This window comes from Notothenia rossii, assembly GCF_949606895.1.
Source record: "Notothenia rossii genome assembly, chromosome: 6".
Taxonomy (NCBI): Eukaryota; Metazoa; Chordata; class Actinopteri; order Perciformes; family Nototheniidae; genus Notothenia; species Notothenia rossii.
This window is the reverse complement of record NC_136909.1, coordinates 58521362-58537067: the sequence shown is the minus strand read 5'-3', so window position 1 is coordinate 58537067 and position 15706 is coordinate 58521362. Positions and strand designations below refer to the sequence as shown.

Here is a 15706-nt window from a genome sequence, read left to right as displayed (position 1 = left end):
CCCACCTGGGCCAGGGGCTCGAAGGCAGGAGATGATAGGGCATCCGGCAGTAGGGGCAGGTCCCAAGCCGTAGCCCTCGGGGTGCTAGGGGGATACTGCCGTAAAGCCCCTATTAGGATGAGGAACACCGACCTGTGGCATTAAAAACAGGCAACAACCGGAAGACAGATAAGAAGAGCAGACTACGTGATATAAACAAACAACAAATAGCGTGTGCGTTCCATTTTCACTCTCGTCCATCGAAAGCATGTTTCGTGCGGTACTGGAGCTATCAGCCATTGGAGTGTTGCTTGTGGAAGACATTCTCAAGCAACCGTTTTCCTTCTCATGCACTGATTCGCTAGCTGAACAGCCAATCAGAGTGATTTCTTTGTGCGTCGGCCATGAAAGGCCAAATAAGGTGTGTCACGGCCGACGGTGCGGGACACACCAAATTGAGTTTGGATGACAGGGCACGCTTCGTCGTCCGACTAACGAAAACGGCCGATTTCGGCCTGGTGTGTCAGGGCCTTAAGGGCACAACGGCTGAGGCAACCGTCAGTCTGCCCAAGGGCCGGAGGAACTGAATATAAGGCACCATCTTGCACCGGCCTGAAGATGGGAAGAAGGTGGGAAATGTCGTCCATGCGATGAGGTGTCAGGTAGGCCCTCATGGCGACAGAGTCTAGGACCATGATGATGCTGTATGATGTCCCTTTTGTTGTTCTGTTTTTATGTTTCATGTGGAACCTACTTGAGCAGGTCTCCCTTGAAAAAGAGATCAATGATCTCAATGGGATACACCTGGATAAATAAAGGTTTGAAATGAAATGAAATGAAACCATCCCCAGGTAAGTGACCTGTTGGGAAGGGTCCAGGCAACTCTTCCCGGTGCTCACTGTTAGGCCCAACCGGTCTACGTGAGATAAGAGGCGCGCCGTATCCTGGGCCACTTGAGACCGGGATGGCGCGCAGACCAGCCAGTCATCTAAATACGGCAGGACCTTCGCGCCCTGTGCCTGCAGGGGTGCGAGAGCTGCCGCCACGACCCTAGGGAGAGACCAAAGGGAAGCACCCGGGACTGATAGTGTTGGCTCTGAAAGGCAAACCTCAAGAACTTCCGGTGGTGAGATGCAACCGGCACATGGAAGTAGGCATCCCTCAAGTCCACTCCCCCTGTGCATGTGAAGAGGTTTAGCCGAAGCCGCTAGCGACATGGCATCCTCAAGCAGAGGTTTGGCAACCGAAGGAGGGCCAGGCGGCAAGCTATTAGACCCCGCTGGCTGAAGGGCCAAGATGAGCGACTTCATCTGCTCCATGAAGGCGGCTAACCGATCCACCTTATAGGACAGCCTGTTTCTAGTACTCTACCTGGGGGTTGAACCCATAGTCATCACTCCATCAAGTCGCCGGGAACGGCCAGACTGAGCTGCAGGAAATTGTGATGAGGAGAGGTGTGGCTGCTGCCAGACGCTCCTGTAGTGGCAATTTCTTATGTTACTTTATATGGTAAAGCCAAATGATTATATTATGCTTAGAAATTGTATTGGAGCAACTCGACCTGTTGAACCACAAGGGAGCATCCCGCCAAGGTCGTACCTGAAGAATGCGGCCCTCCCTAAGGGAGGATTTTAAGATAATAGTTTTCTGTAGTTGTCTTATCTTTTACTTCCTGCACAGCAATCAGTCCTCTATAAAACACACACACACACATTATACCCTGTGTGCACTCCTGCAGACTACTCTATACTCTGTGAGACATGTACCTTCGAGGCGCCTCGAATAAAGATCTTAAAAGACAACGCTGCCTGCTTTCACCAGTTTATTATTGATTACTCTCATTGTACATCTTTACAGTATTGACGAGTTTAAAATATCCACAACAAATTGGTGTCAGAAGAGTGGGATCTCTGAAAGCTCCGTCGGGGACACCCAGGTACGCTGGTGGTTGGCCGCCGGGATCCTCGGATTCTCCTCTACCTCGACAGAAAGTGTTACGGGACGAGAGGACCAGCGCCTGAGTGAAACTGATTGACTTCACGAGATCCAACGAACTCAATTCCTCTAAAATATCTGGTGAGATGTACAATTTCTAATTGTTTAAAAGTAAAACGTAATTAACCTCCATGACATTTATTAAGCGGGTTGCTCAAAATTGGATATTTGGTATATCCGTAGGATATTTGGTATATCCGTCGTAAAAGGTTTTACGATCAGTTTTTGTGTGATTTGTACTGAGGAACAAATATCACATCACCGACGGGTGAAAAATAGTGTTTTGGTAACACGGGGTGTTTTGGTAACACTTAAAGACTTTCTCCATGGGGACAAAGCAAAGTAAGGGGGCAGAGCCTCCTGAGGGCCCAATTGTAGATGTCATGCGAGCAAAATATGGTGAAAGCAGTCTGTCTAAATTAAATATATGGACGGAAATGTTCGGATTTCCAAAGGGAGGATCTTTGAGTAAATAAAAAATCAAAGACATAAAGGACAAATTACAAGAGTGTGAAGATGGAATGAGAAAGAAGAGTACAATTAAAGTAAAAGAGTTGGAAAAGATAGAAAGTCACAGAAAGTGGTTAAAATACTGGGAGGGTGAAGCAGAATGCCGTGAAAGGAGGCAGTTGGCCTCGGCAATAAAGAAAATAAAGGTGGATGATGAAAGTGAAGGAAAAAGGGAAAATAAATGTTGTCCGAAATAACACAATCCATTCCACCAGACATCCACTTCTCTGTATCCGTCTCTTACAGGTACGAGGGACCCTCTCCTCAACAACGGATTTCCGTTCCAACCTCAGGTCCATCCACCTCCCCTGGCGTATCGAGACCCAAACCATCTGGACGCCGGTGCCATGGGTGGGGATCCAGCAGAGGCAGAAAAACGACAAACGCAGCGACCGAAAAAACAAGGCCCAACTGACCATGGTCCAAGCCCTTACAACCGCCTGGTCACACCAACCCCAAGGAGACGGCTGTGGCAAGGGGGGCCAAAGAGGCAGGGGAGGTGTCCGAGGCCGTGGAGGTTTCAGAGGAAAAGGCAGAGGACGAGGAGGCAACTACACTGGCAATAATGGTGCTTGTTTCCACTGTGGTGAAATGGGTCACTTTATCGCTGAATGTCCGAAGAACACCCAAAAGAAAGACACTCAATCTGCTCAAAACAATGACAATTCTTCAAACTTACATCGTCCGCGGGAGGAGGTGGAGGAAGAGGAGGGAATTTGGTCGAGTGAGACGGGACCTCTGCCTGCAGCATCAAAACAGGGAAGTGCCACACACATCGTGCAAGCTATTGATACATTAGAAAAATTAGAAAACATGCCTGTGGTTAAAGAGGGTACATATTTGAAATATGACACTGAAACAGCATTTAAGAAATTTCCCACACTAACTCTGGCTATCATGGGTGTTGATGTTACATTTTTGGTTGATTCTGGGGCTACACATTCTGTAGTAAAACTGGCAGATTTGCCAAATTGTAAATTTAGTGGTAGATTTATCCACTCAATAGGAGCTGCTGGTGTGACTGTAAAGGAGAAGTTTTCTGTACCAATTCAGTGTAGAGATAACGGTGATGCCAGCCATCCATTTCCCACATCAGTAAAACACAGTTTTCTTCTGTCATCTGTCTGATCCTCCGGTTTGGCCACGTGGGAGGACGCTGGCGTTGCTTGTTCGCCGCTTCTCCGTCTGCGTTTTAACTTTTCTTGCCTTGTAAAAAGTGTTCGTTTTGACTGCTGGATTATATATAGCCTACTGTTCTGTCACAACTGTGATGATCGCATTGTTCAGTTTTTTCATCTGGCTACTCACCATTTCTGTAGATCAGCTGTCTGGGGCTAGCTACCTGTCAGCTGTTAGCATCGACAGCCGCCGAATCCCATTTTTCCCCTGGGTTTTTGGCTCGGACTTCCACCTCTCTCGCCATCTGGATTATCCCTAAACCGGATTGACTGTTGCCTTGAGGGCCGAACTGTCCGTGAGTTAGCTCCGATCATTGCATTCCTACAAGGAGTGCTGTTGCTCGAGGCTCGGTCGCTAGCCGGTTAGCTGCTGTGGATATGGTGCTTCAATACTCTGCTCTCCAACTTCTGAGTTTTTTCAGCTCTACTGCACCAGTCTGCCTGGATGCCATCAGATCATCAGGACTCTTGCAGCGCCCCCGCTACATACACAGATCATCCCGCTACAAATTTATTCACACAAATTCTAGTATTCCTGTGGTACAATCGGCTCTGCATTTCCGTGTTGCTTGTCGACGTCATCTAAACACACGTCACGTGCGCACCAGCTGCTTGAAGCCCCTGGCCTGCTCTGACAGTAGCACTCCTCCTGTCTCCTCTGCAGCCACCTTCATGCTGCTCAATACCCGCTCCCTCAACAATAAAGCACTACTCATCCATGACATCATCATTGATAGGAAACTTGATTTCTTATGTTTAACGGAGACATGGCAGAACCAGCAGGATTTCTTCGCTCTCAACCAAGCTACTCCCCCAGGCTACGTTTACCTCCATAAACCTCGCTCCATGGGCCGCGGCGGGGGGCTGGCTGTCATCCACCGAGCAGGCATCCGGGTCAGGGAGATTCCCTCTCCACATATCACATAATTTGAGTGTATTACATTCTCGCTCTCCGGATCACCTCTACTCCAGGTTGCCCTGATTTACCGCCCCCCCAAAGCTTCCACCACCTTCATGTCCGAGCTGAGTGAGCTTCTGTCCTCTCTCTGCTCTAAATCACCTTCCACCTATCTGCTGGGAGATTTTAACATCCACGTCGACTCCACCAGCTGTAGCTTTGCCGCAGAATTTCTGTCACTTCTGGACTGCCTCAACATAACACAGCATGTCCAGGGCCCCACCCACTCCAAAGGTCACACGCTGGATCTAGTCTGCTCCACTGGTGCCCCCCCTCTCACCTGCAGCGCCTAGACCTGGCAGTATCAGACCACCATGCCATCATCTTCACCATCCCCATCCCCCTGCCTAGGCAGCGCCCCAGGCGCACAATCACCTTTAGAGACACCAAATCAGTGAGTGCATCAGCCCTATCAGACCTCCTCATAACCCACATGGCCCCGGCTCTCTCCGACACTCAGCCGGACGTGTTGGTGGCCCGCTACAACACTGCCCTCTCTCTCAGCCTGGACTCTCTGGCTCCCCTCAGAAGCCGGACGGTGTCTTTTCTCCGCCCGGCACCATGGTTCACCTCTGATCTTCGCACAATGAAGCAAACTGGTCGTCGGCTGGAGCGGCTTTCCAGACGAACTGGCCTCACCGTCCATCGTATGGCCTTGGTGGACCATGTGAGGTCCTACAAGGAGGCTCTCTCCAAGACCGCCTACTACTCCTCCCTCATCACCTCACAACAAAATCACCCCAGATCCTTGCTCTCTCTCCTCCTTCTCCCCAGTGGATGTTCCACTGGTCTCGAAGCTGGTGACCAATGCTAAGGCCTCCACCTGCTCCCTTGACCCCATGCCCACGGTGCTGGTCAAGGCCTGCCTTCCCACCCTCTGCCCCATCATAACAGACATCATCAACTCCTCTCTGTCATCTGGAATAGTTCCCTCCTGCTTCAAAACCGCCTCCATCACTCCCATCCTCAAGAAGCCTGGTCTTGACCCTGAGGAGCTCTCCAACCTTCCTTTCCTTAGTAAAACCTTGGAAAGAGCAGTCGCCGCCCAGCTTCATCAACATCTGTCAAACCATGAGCTCTACGAACCCCTACAGTCAGCCTACAGAGCACATCACAGCACAGAGACCGCCCTCCTCAAGATCACTAATGACCTCCTTCTCGCTGCTGACTCCGGACAAATCAGTATTCTCATCCTCCTCGACCTCTCTGCGGCCTTTGACACCGTTTCTCATACAGTCCTCCTGAAATGCCTCTCCGACAACCTTGGCATCACTGGCACAGCTCTGTCATGGTTTCAGTCCTATCTCTCAACCAGGTCTCAGTTTGTCAGCATCAGCGGCTCATCCTCCCCCCCGGCCCCAGTCAACCATGGTGTCCCCCAAGGCTCCGTGCTTGGTCCCCTACTTTTCACTATTTACATGCTCCCCCTTGGCCAGATCATACGTCACTTCGGTCTCAATTTCCACTGCTACGCTGATGACACTCAGCTCTATCTCAGCACCTCACCATCTGCCCAGCTCCCTCCACAGTCTCTGGTCAATTGTCTCCATGCCATAAAAACCTGGATGACAGCAAATCTACTCAAACTCAACAGTAAGAAGACTGAGCTCATGGTTGTGGCCCCCAAGGCACTGCTCCGGAAGGTTGGGGATCTCCTCCTCCACATTGACGGCTGTTCCATCTCCCCGTCTCCCGAAGTCCGTAACCTGGGTGTCATCCTTGACTCAACTCTCTCATTTCAGTCACATATCAAATCCGTCACCAAGTCTGCCTTCTATCACCTCAGGAACATCTCCCATCTACGACCATCACTCTCCGATTCCGTGGCCGAGACCCTGATCCATGCATTCGTCTCCTCCCGGTTGGACTACTGCAACGGAGTCCTGTTCGGGGTTCCCAGTAAAGCCCTGGACAGGCTCCAGTATGTGCAGAACTCGGCTGCCAGGGTGCTCACTCACACCAAGCCCTGGCAGCACATCACCCCCACCCTCATCCACCTCCACTGGCTCCCAGTCAAGCACCGTATCACATATAAACTCCTTCTTCTGACCTACAAATGCCTCCATGCCCTCGCCCCCCAATACCTGTCTGACCTTCTCTTCCACCACACTCCATCTCGGAGGCTCCGATCGTCTGGACAGGATCTCCTCTCTACCCCCCGCACCAGGTTGCGGACTTTCGGTGACAGAGCTTTCAGTGTAGCATCCCCCACCCTCTGGAACTCTCTCCCCCCCGAAATCCGCAGCGCCCCAACCTTGGACACTTTCAAAAAAGCCCTCAAAACGCACCTTTTCACCAAGGCTTTCCCCACTATATAGTTAGTTTGATAGGTTTATTTTTATTTTTCCGCTACTTGCTTGCCACCCCCCCTCCCTGACCTGTCTGCCTCTTTTCCCCTACTCCCCCCCCTGCCCGACTTGTGAAGCGACCTTGGGTTTCGTGAAAGGCGCTATATAAATATTATGTATTATTATTATTGATCTCATTTCTACAAATGAGGGTCTAAAGGTCAGACGGCCATCTCCTATGATGGTCCAAAAACTCGCATTTGACGAAGAATTGTTGTATGTGTATCAATGGCTGGCAACATTTCCTGATTCTCAGAAACTGTTGCGTTTGGCCCGTCAGCGTGTCTCCTCACTGGCTGTGTTTATGGAAGCTCCTCATTTGCATTGCACTGCTAGTGTTTCTGATGATAAATGCAAATACTATGATGAACAGTTTCTGTTGGAATGATGAAATCATGCTTAAAACGATGTATTGGAGCTCGCTGCGCAGCGCTATTTCTGTCACACTCACACCCGCACAACACCAGCTGTATCAAATCCCAGGGGCGGTCACACACATTTCACTAGCGAGGGGCCCCACTGATAAATGGAGGGATTTGGGTCCATTCGTTAAAGATTGGGAATCTATTACTGATTGGACAGCCACACACACACCTCAGATCATGTACTCTATGTCACATGATGTGTTTAAGTACGATGTCAACTGTAATGTACACGCGCTGCGTACTCTGGCTCTGATTGGGGATGATTCTGTTAACCCTGTGCCAGGCCCAGGGGAGCCTGTGTTTTCAGGTTACTCTCATATTTCTGAGCTTCCTGCCACGCTAAAAGATGTGCCTCCGACACTCTGGGCAGCTCACAAATATGATGTTGGTCTAATCCGTTCTGCCGAACCTATTGTTATCACCCCAAAGTCTACCTACCGCCCAAACCAACCCCAGTACCCATTAAAGCGTGAAGCTGTTGATGGCATCCGGCCAGTTTTTACCTCTCTGCTTAAACAAGGGGTCATTGTTCCATGTAATGATTCTCCGGTACGCACTCCAGTGTTTCCTGTTAAAAAGATCCGGGACAAACCTCCTGACGAATGGAGATTTGTGCAGGATTTATGAGCTGTAAATGAAGCCGTACATGCACGTGCGCCGCTCGTTCCAAATCCTTATCTCATTCTCTCTCAGGTTCCAGCCTCTGCAGCCTTTTTCACTGTTGTAGACCTCTCAATTGCATTTTTCAGTGTCCCTGTACATAAAGACAGTCAATTTTGGTTCGCATTTGAATATGAGGGTAAGCCATACACATTCACACGTTTGTGTCAAGGCTACTGCGAATCTCCCACTGTGTACAACCAAGCATTGTGTACAAGTTTGGCCTCTCTACAAGTTTCCAAAGGCACCGCTCTCATACAATATGTTGATGACCTCATGATTTGCGCACCCACAGCAGAACAGTGTGAAGCTGATACCATCTCCTTGTTACAACACCTCGCAGCTGAGGGCCACAAGGCCAGTTTGTCTAAACTTCAGTATGTGCAAAAGACAGTTACATTTCTGGGTCACATCATTTCAGGAGAGGGAAAAACACTTTCAGATAAGCATATTGCATCATTGGCTGCTCTGCCAAAACCTGTCACTAAGCGACAGATGATGTCATTTTTGGGTATGTGTTCATACTGCAGGTCATTCATTCCTAACTATTCTCCGCTCGAACAGCCACTCCGTACAATCACGCATGTCACCGGTTTGAAACCTGCGGATCGCCTTATATGGACGCCGGAAGCCGACGAAGCCTTCATTAACATGAAGCTGGCTCTCCAATCCCCGCCGACGCTAGGTCTGCCTGATCCTACCAAGCCTCTTACACAGGCAGTAGATGAACGCGATGGGTGTATGACCTCAGTTCTCCTTCAAGATCATGGGGGAAAACAGAGGCCTGTTGCCTATTTTTCCTCCAAGCTGGACACTGTAGCTGCTGGCCTGCCTAAATGTCTCTCACGTGACATTGTAGGTTATGCACCTTTAACACTGTTGGTTCCACATGCTGTTTCTCTCATCCTCTGTGAACAGAGAACATCACACCTCTCTGCTGCACGTTATCTTAGGTATCACACATGCCTGCTAGACATGCCTAATGTTGAAGTCAAACGCTGTACCACTCTGAACCCAGCATCTCTTATGCCTCTCCCAGAAGACGGTGACGAACACGACTGTGTTGCCAAGCTTCTTATTGTATGTACTCCCAGACCTGACTTAAAAGATGTACCGCTGACCAACCCTGACCTCGTTTTGTATGTTGATGGGTCCGCCTCTCGCGACCCTGTGGGCACTAATCGGGTGGGTTTCTCTGTTGTTTCAGATTCTGCTGTCCTCTGTTCCGGACCGCTCCCATGCCACCTCTCAGCACAAGCAGCAGAGCTCATAGCACTGACTGAGGCCTGCACTTTGGCAAAAGGCAAATCTGTAACTATCTACACTGACTCACGTTATGCCTTCGGGGTAGTACACGCTTTTGGGGCTATCTGGAAGTGGAGACAATTCCTGAAATCTGACGGTAAGCCAGTGCTTAACCATGTCCTAGTTGCAGGCTTATTGGACGCCATTCTGCTCCCGTCTGAGGTCGCAGTATGTAAATGTGCTGCACACACCAGCAACACCGACCCCGTTTCATTAGGAAATGCTGCTGCTGACTCAGCTGCAAGGGAAGCCGCCCTGATTCCTCTCGCACCACAAGCACACTCGTTTGTTAACATCCCTGTTTCCTCCATCACTGACAATATGTCGTTACTAACTGCCATGCAGCAGTTAGCTCCACCAACAGAAAAAGCACAGTGAAAAACTGCTGGTGCTACCTTTGACCCCACCTCCAGCATCTGGGTTGGTCCAAATTCCAATCCATGTCTCCCGAGGCATTTTTTCTCACATTTTGCTAAATTGACACATGGGTTGGATCATGTGTCAAAAGGGGGGATGTTAGAGGCTATCAATCAACATTGGTTCACAAGGGGATTCACAGTAACAGCTCAAAAGCATTGTGAAGCATGCTTAATTTGCATTACGCAAAATTCTGGTAGACCGGTAAAGGTTACAGGAACAGGTGCACAACCACCCCTAACTAGACCATTTGAGCACCTAATGCTGGATTTCATCGAACTTAGTCCATCCGAGGGTAAGAAACACTGTCTTGACATGTTGACATGTGGTCCAAATGGGTTGAATCATTTCCGGTAAACGCACAGACAGCAAATGCTGTGGCTAAAGCTTTACTAAGGGAAATTATTCCTAGATGGGGGATACCAAGCAAGATCTCTAGCGACAATGGTTCACATTTTGCTAATGAGGCCATTGCACAGATAGGAGAATACCTTGGCATGGACATCAGAAAGCATTGTGCTTACCATCCACAGAGTGGTGGTGCAGTGGAAAGAGAGAACGGTACAATCAAAAACAAGCTAGCAAAATGCTGCGCAGACACAGGTTTATCCTGGACACAAGCCCTGCCCATTGTGCTGATGTACATGAGGATGCGGAAACGAACACGGAGTCAGCTCAGCCCGTTTGAGATCCTTTTTGCAGCTCCTATGTTGTCATGTTGTCATATTGTGTTAACCTGTCATCCAATTTAGCAGATATCAGACGCCAGGTAGCGGCAGCTCTACCTACCCCTGCTACTGGTCCACTCCACCGTATCCAACCAGGCGACTTTGTGCTGGTCAAGGACTTCCGGAGAAAGAGCTGGAGATCCAGCCGTTGGCAAGGTCCCTACCAGGTGCTTCTCGTCACCCAGACAGCGGTCAAGGTCGCCGAGAGAGCCACGTGGGTCCACGCCAGCCACTGCAAAGCTGTCATCTCCGCCCCAGTCTAGCCGGTCCAGTAGAAACAGACGACGACAAGTGACGTGCCAAGTCACCACCAGCACCACACACGCATCACATACACCCTAGTACCACACACAAGACTCATGGGCGACGGCCAGCTGTGCTTTTTCATATGCCTCTGGTTCCTCGTCTGTGCCGTCATGGTGTGGGGTTTAATTGACATGGTCATGAAGGCACGGGCTCAGTCAGACTAGACACATCCACGAAGCAGACGACGACACCAACATAAACTGTTTGCCTGATCGCTGGCGAGTGATTGAAGATGGAACCCCTCATACAAGAATTGGCTAACGCCCACCTGGAAAGAAGACAACGCAACCGTGAGCAATGCAGAAACTGTTGGAGGGTGTGGACACTAGTAGAGTGGATCCTTTGCATATTCCTTATGGGTTTTGTGTTTGCCATAATCCTATACTTCATGTATCCATGGTTAGTACACAACCCTCTAATCAAAGTCAAAGTAGCAAAAAGGTACGTTGGGGAATCCGGGAGAACCGTATGGTCAAAGGGGCTTATCAAAGTAGGGATTGGTAACATTACTCTGGGAGAAGGGGAAGATAGCACAGTGCAGTTAGACCCGTGTAACTACTTCCCTTGCCCCGACCCTATGAAGCTGGGGCGGGCAGACGTTTACATCTGCTATGTAATAGATGGCACTTACACTAGTACCTACTGTTCCGGAGGATGGGCTTTGGTTTTATGGACCACCTCACGCAAGGACTGGGGTTATACCTTATGGGCCGACAAAACAAAAATCAAAAGGAGACTATCTATCTCTAAAGTCAACTCATCAAGTCCCGCCGTCCTACTACAACTACAGGAGGCCAAAATATCAGACAGGGGCTATTATGTTGTTTGCGCGTATGTATCTGGCAAAGACCCATGTGGCGCGTTTTATATAGACATCACCCCCAAAAACGACACCCCTAAAGCCAAACCTCTAACACAACTTCTAACATCAATAGGTACATCAACCGTTCTGAAACATGACCCTTCCGTAGGTAACAGCATTGACGACTTAAAAGACGACGTTTGGAAAACTAGTAATAGACTAGACGGTAACGTATGGTGGCACACTCTAAGGTCATTTCTGCAGGCCGCAGGGCAAAACGGTTCGTGTTATGCATGCACCCTTTTCCCCCAGGACTCATCAATGGCATTACCTGTTCGCCCACGACCTCTAAACAACACAGAACAGCTGTGTGCCTTTATGGCCCTGACCGGGTCTACCAGAGGGTTGAATAAATGGTATTTTGCAAACGCCTCTCTTCCAGCACCATGTGAGCACATGGCGAACGCCACACTGCGCGCAATAAACTCCACCGAGATGATGACTAACTCCTTTGAATTGTACGACCCGGTGGCACGCGTTCACCCCAGCCGTCTAGAAAACCTTACCCATAGTCTCTGCATTAGTAGAAGGAAAAACCGCATAGGCTTACACCTTGGCACAACCACGGGTTGTACTCGTATCATAAAAAACACATGCGGCGCTGAAAAATTCAATCTCAAAGACTGTCTAGTAAAAGGATTTCCCGATAGAATCAATTCGTCCCAAGCATTCCCTAATGTCATGCATACCTCTCTTCTCCTAGCATGGCCTACCGATGCTGGGGCAGGGGCTCCGCAAGACTATGTGTGGCTGTGCGGAAACAAGTTGTATCAAGTCTTAGCACCCTTTTGAACGGGCACGTGCACCTTAGTGGATTTGACTCCAGCAATCACCGTTCTCGACTCATTGATGCATACTACACACCACTATCCAGAATTCAGACATCCCGACCACCATAGGGCTAAGAGGGCTTCAATGACATCTCACGGCGAGAAGGGTTTCAGCGGGGCGTTCCCCTGGTGGGGCTCCGTGAATAACGCTCATAATATAGACAAAATACACACACGATTGGAAAACCTCACTTTCGAAGTTACTCAAGGTTTTCAGGCTTTGAATCCGTTTATGGTAGCAACTAGAAATATGCTAATGCAACATCAATTTGCTCTAGATATCCTGTTTGCCTCAAGGGGGGGCCTATGTCACGTTATTGGAGACTCTTGTTGCACATACATTCCAGACATATCAGAGAACATGACTCGCACCATACAACACCTTAACGCACTTCTGGCAGACATGAAGGCTGACGATGTGGACTACGACCCTATAGGCTGGGACTGGTGGTCCTGGCTCACATCGGGAGGGTGGGAAGGTTGGCTGGCCAGAATAGTCACGCCACTCCTCACCATCTTAGCCTTGCTCCTCTGTTGTACATGCTGTGTAGTTCCCCTCATGAAGAAATGTTTTTCTAGTATGATCTCCTCTGCATTCGTACAATACACCGCTCTACCTCAAACCATTGACAAAGTTACGACCAACCCAGATTCAGCCCCCACTGATTCCGACACTGAAGAGTCAGACACTGAACTGTATAATTGTGTGTAAAATTGCCATTCCCTCTTTTCAGTATTCTTTTGCTTTCTACATACGGAGTCTGTCCTCCACAAAAACAGCCACTTTCCATGATATGTTTATGATGTGTTTACTTAAACCAGCGATGGAGTGTATTCATTGATGTGTTATATCAGTCTATCCTGTCATTTGGTTTATTTTCTTGATTGATCAAATATGATCAAAAGGGGGGAATGTAGTGGCAATTTCTTATGTTACTTTATATGGTAAAGCCAAATGATTATATTATGCTTAGAAATTGTATTGGAGCAACTCGACCTGTTGAACCACAAGGGAGCATCCCGCCAAGGTCGTACCTGAAGAATGCGGCCCTCCCTAAGGGAGGATTGTAAGATAATAGTTTTCTGTAGTTGTCTTATCTTTTACTTCCTGCACAGCGATCAGTCCTCTATAAAACACACACACACACATTATACCCTGTGTGCACTCCTGCAGACTACTCTATACTCTGTGAGACATGTACCTTCGAGGCGCCTCGAATAAAGATCTTAAAAGACAACGCTGCCTGCTTTCACCAGTTTATTATTGATTACTCTCATTGTACATCTTTACAGTATTGACGAGTTTAAAATATCCACAACAAAACCTTTGCGACTCTAGCCAATCTGAGCGCCCAAGGCATGAAGCTACAGTTCATGCAGGTGCTTTGCGTGAGACCCTCCCTCAAATGCTCGAGGCCAAGGCAGAGGGGGGCAGCGGTCATGGCCGTCCTCGGGCTCAAGAGACGCCATACAGGCGCTACATGAATGAGCCATTCTGAGGTAGCCAGATGCAGCGTAGCCGGGAGCGGGTGCGAGAACACAGCCTTCACCAGCTACCTGCTGAACGGAAAGAGTAGTAGAGCAATGCTCCTACTCGCCGAACACAAAGAGGGATGTAACCACACCCACGTTACCAGCAGCAGGAGCGGGAGCGAGGGCACTGCCTCCACCTAGCTGGGTTGAATAAAGAAGTTTAACAGGACAGCTTAGCCAGGCGGCTGCTGCTAGAATCAAGCAACACGTCTACCAGGAGCGGGGGCGAGAACACTGCCTTTGCTGGTTGAGTTAATAACGAATTCCAGATGCAGCATTACCGGGCCTTCACCAGCTACCTGCTGAACGGAAAGAGTAGAGCAATGCTCCTACCTACCTTACCTCCAGTTCAAGACCCTTTTCTGGGATCCCGTCTGGCCTTGGGAGGTCCGGAGCCGACGCCACATGTCCAGGCTTCCTAGAAGGAGACGCAAGGCACAACTCCCCAGCCGTTTCTTTGAATGATGATATTTGTATTGTTTTTGAGCTGTTCCTTTTTTGTTGTTTGAATTGTTTTTTTAATAATAATAATAATAATACATGGGACTTTTATAGCGCTTTTCATGAAACTCAAAGACGCTTTGACAGAGAATTAAGAAAACACAACAAAAAAAAAAGAGACAAAGAAATACAAAAAGAGATAAACAAAACAGAAAATAGGGGGGGGGGGGTCAGTGGTTGAATGCAGTGTTGAACAAGTGGGTTTTGAGTGATGTTTTGAATGCTATGAGGGAGGAAGAATCTCTGATGGATTGGGGTAGTTAAACTTTTATATTTGGATGTCAGGATTGTTTCTGTTGTGAAATGTCTCGTGCTTCCTTTTGTTTGTTTTTTCTTCAAAAATCTTCTGACCATGATGGAACTAAGTGTTTTCATATTTTAGTTTTTATGTGTTATTTTTTTGTTTCCTTCTTTGATAATACATTTTTTAAATCAACACAGGCTAATGAACTGCTCTTCGGAATTCTAACAGCAAGCAGTACATACAGATGTAGCACTGAATTTCAGACTCCAGCTTACAGCTTCCTGCCTACGACCTGCCTAATACCAGTATAGAGGAATGTTAAGCCCTCCCACTATTTTCCAAGAGGGCGTTGCCAGATTTTCAATTTCAGGTTTTAACCAGGAGATGGCGCTTCATTCACAAATACAGAAAGATAAGTTTCATGGACTTTCAGTTGTGTTTTGAAGAGCATTTGAACACATCAATATTTTTGATCAACTAAAGTATATCTAATCTTGTAATTCAATAATATATAGTCTTTATATATTAAATAATCATAATTATAATGTAAATGTTTACATTACACTTCTTTATTTGTTATGCTCATACCAACAATTGTTTGCTTTAATATGCAGTATATTTTTTGTATATTTTTGTGTTTGCTTCCTCCTGCTCCCTTTCGGACACATACTGTATGATTTATTATTATTATTAATATGAAGATATTATTAGGATAAGATAAGATGTTACTTTATTGATTGAACCTTTTAGTTTAGAATGTGCTGTCCCACTGTAATTCAGAAGGCTCACAGGTCACATTCCGACCATTATTTAAAACAATAGGTGCTTTCACACCGTCTACAGTTTGATTTGTATAGAGGGACCTCTGTGGCTGAATGGCCAGATTAGGTGTGGCGCATTTATCATAGGTGATCAGAGCTAACTGCC

The 15706-nt window shown here is 48.1% G+C and overlaps 1 protein-coding gene and 1 long non-coding RNA gene across 2 annotated transcripts in view; one reads left to right on the top strand and one right to left on the bottom strand.

Annotated features, from left to right (window-relative positions):
- Positions 1–1466: 1466 nt before the first annotated feature.
- On the top strand, positions 1467–13739 carry LOC307042452. Its single transcript, XR_013809126.1, has 2 exons — positions 1467–2055; positions 10531–13739. It is a non-coding gene; the product is annotated as an uncharacterized lncRNA (long non-coding RNA).
- Positions 12473–15706, bottom strand: part of LOC307042449 (uncharacterized protein) — a gene marked incomplete at its 5' end in the record, with an annotated part of 65499 nt that continues 62265 nt past the window's right edge. Inside the window, one exon of the mRNA XM_079686319.1 lies at positions 12473–13826. The remainder of the gene's footprint in view (positions 13827–15706) is intronic.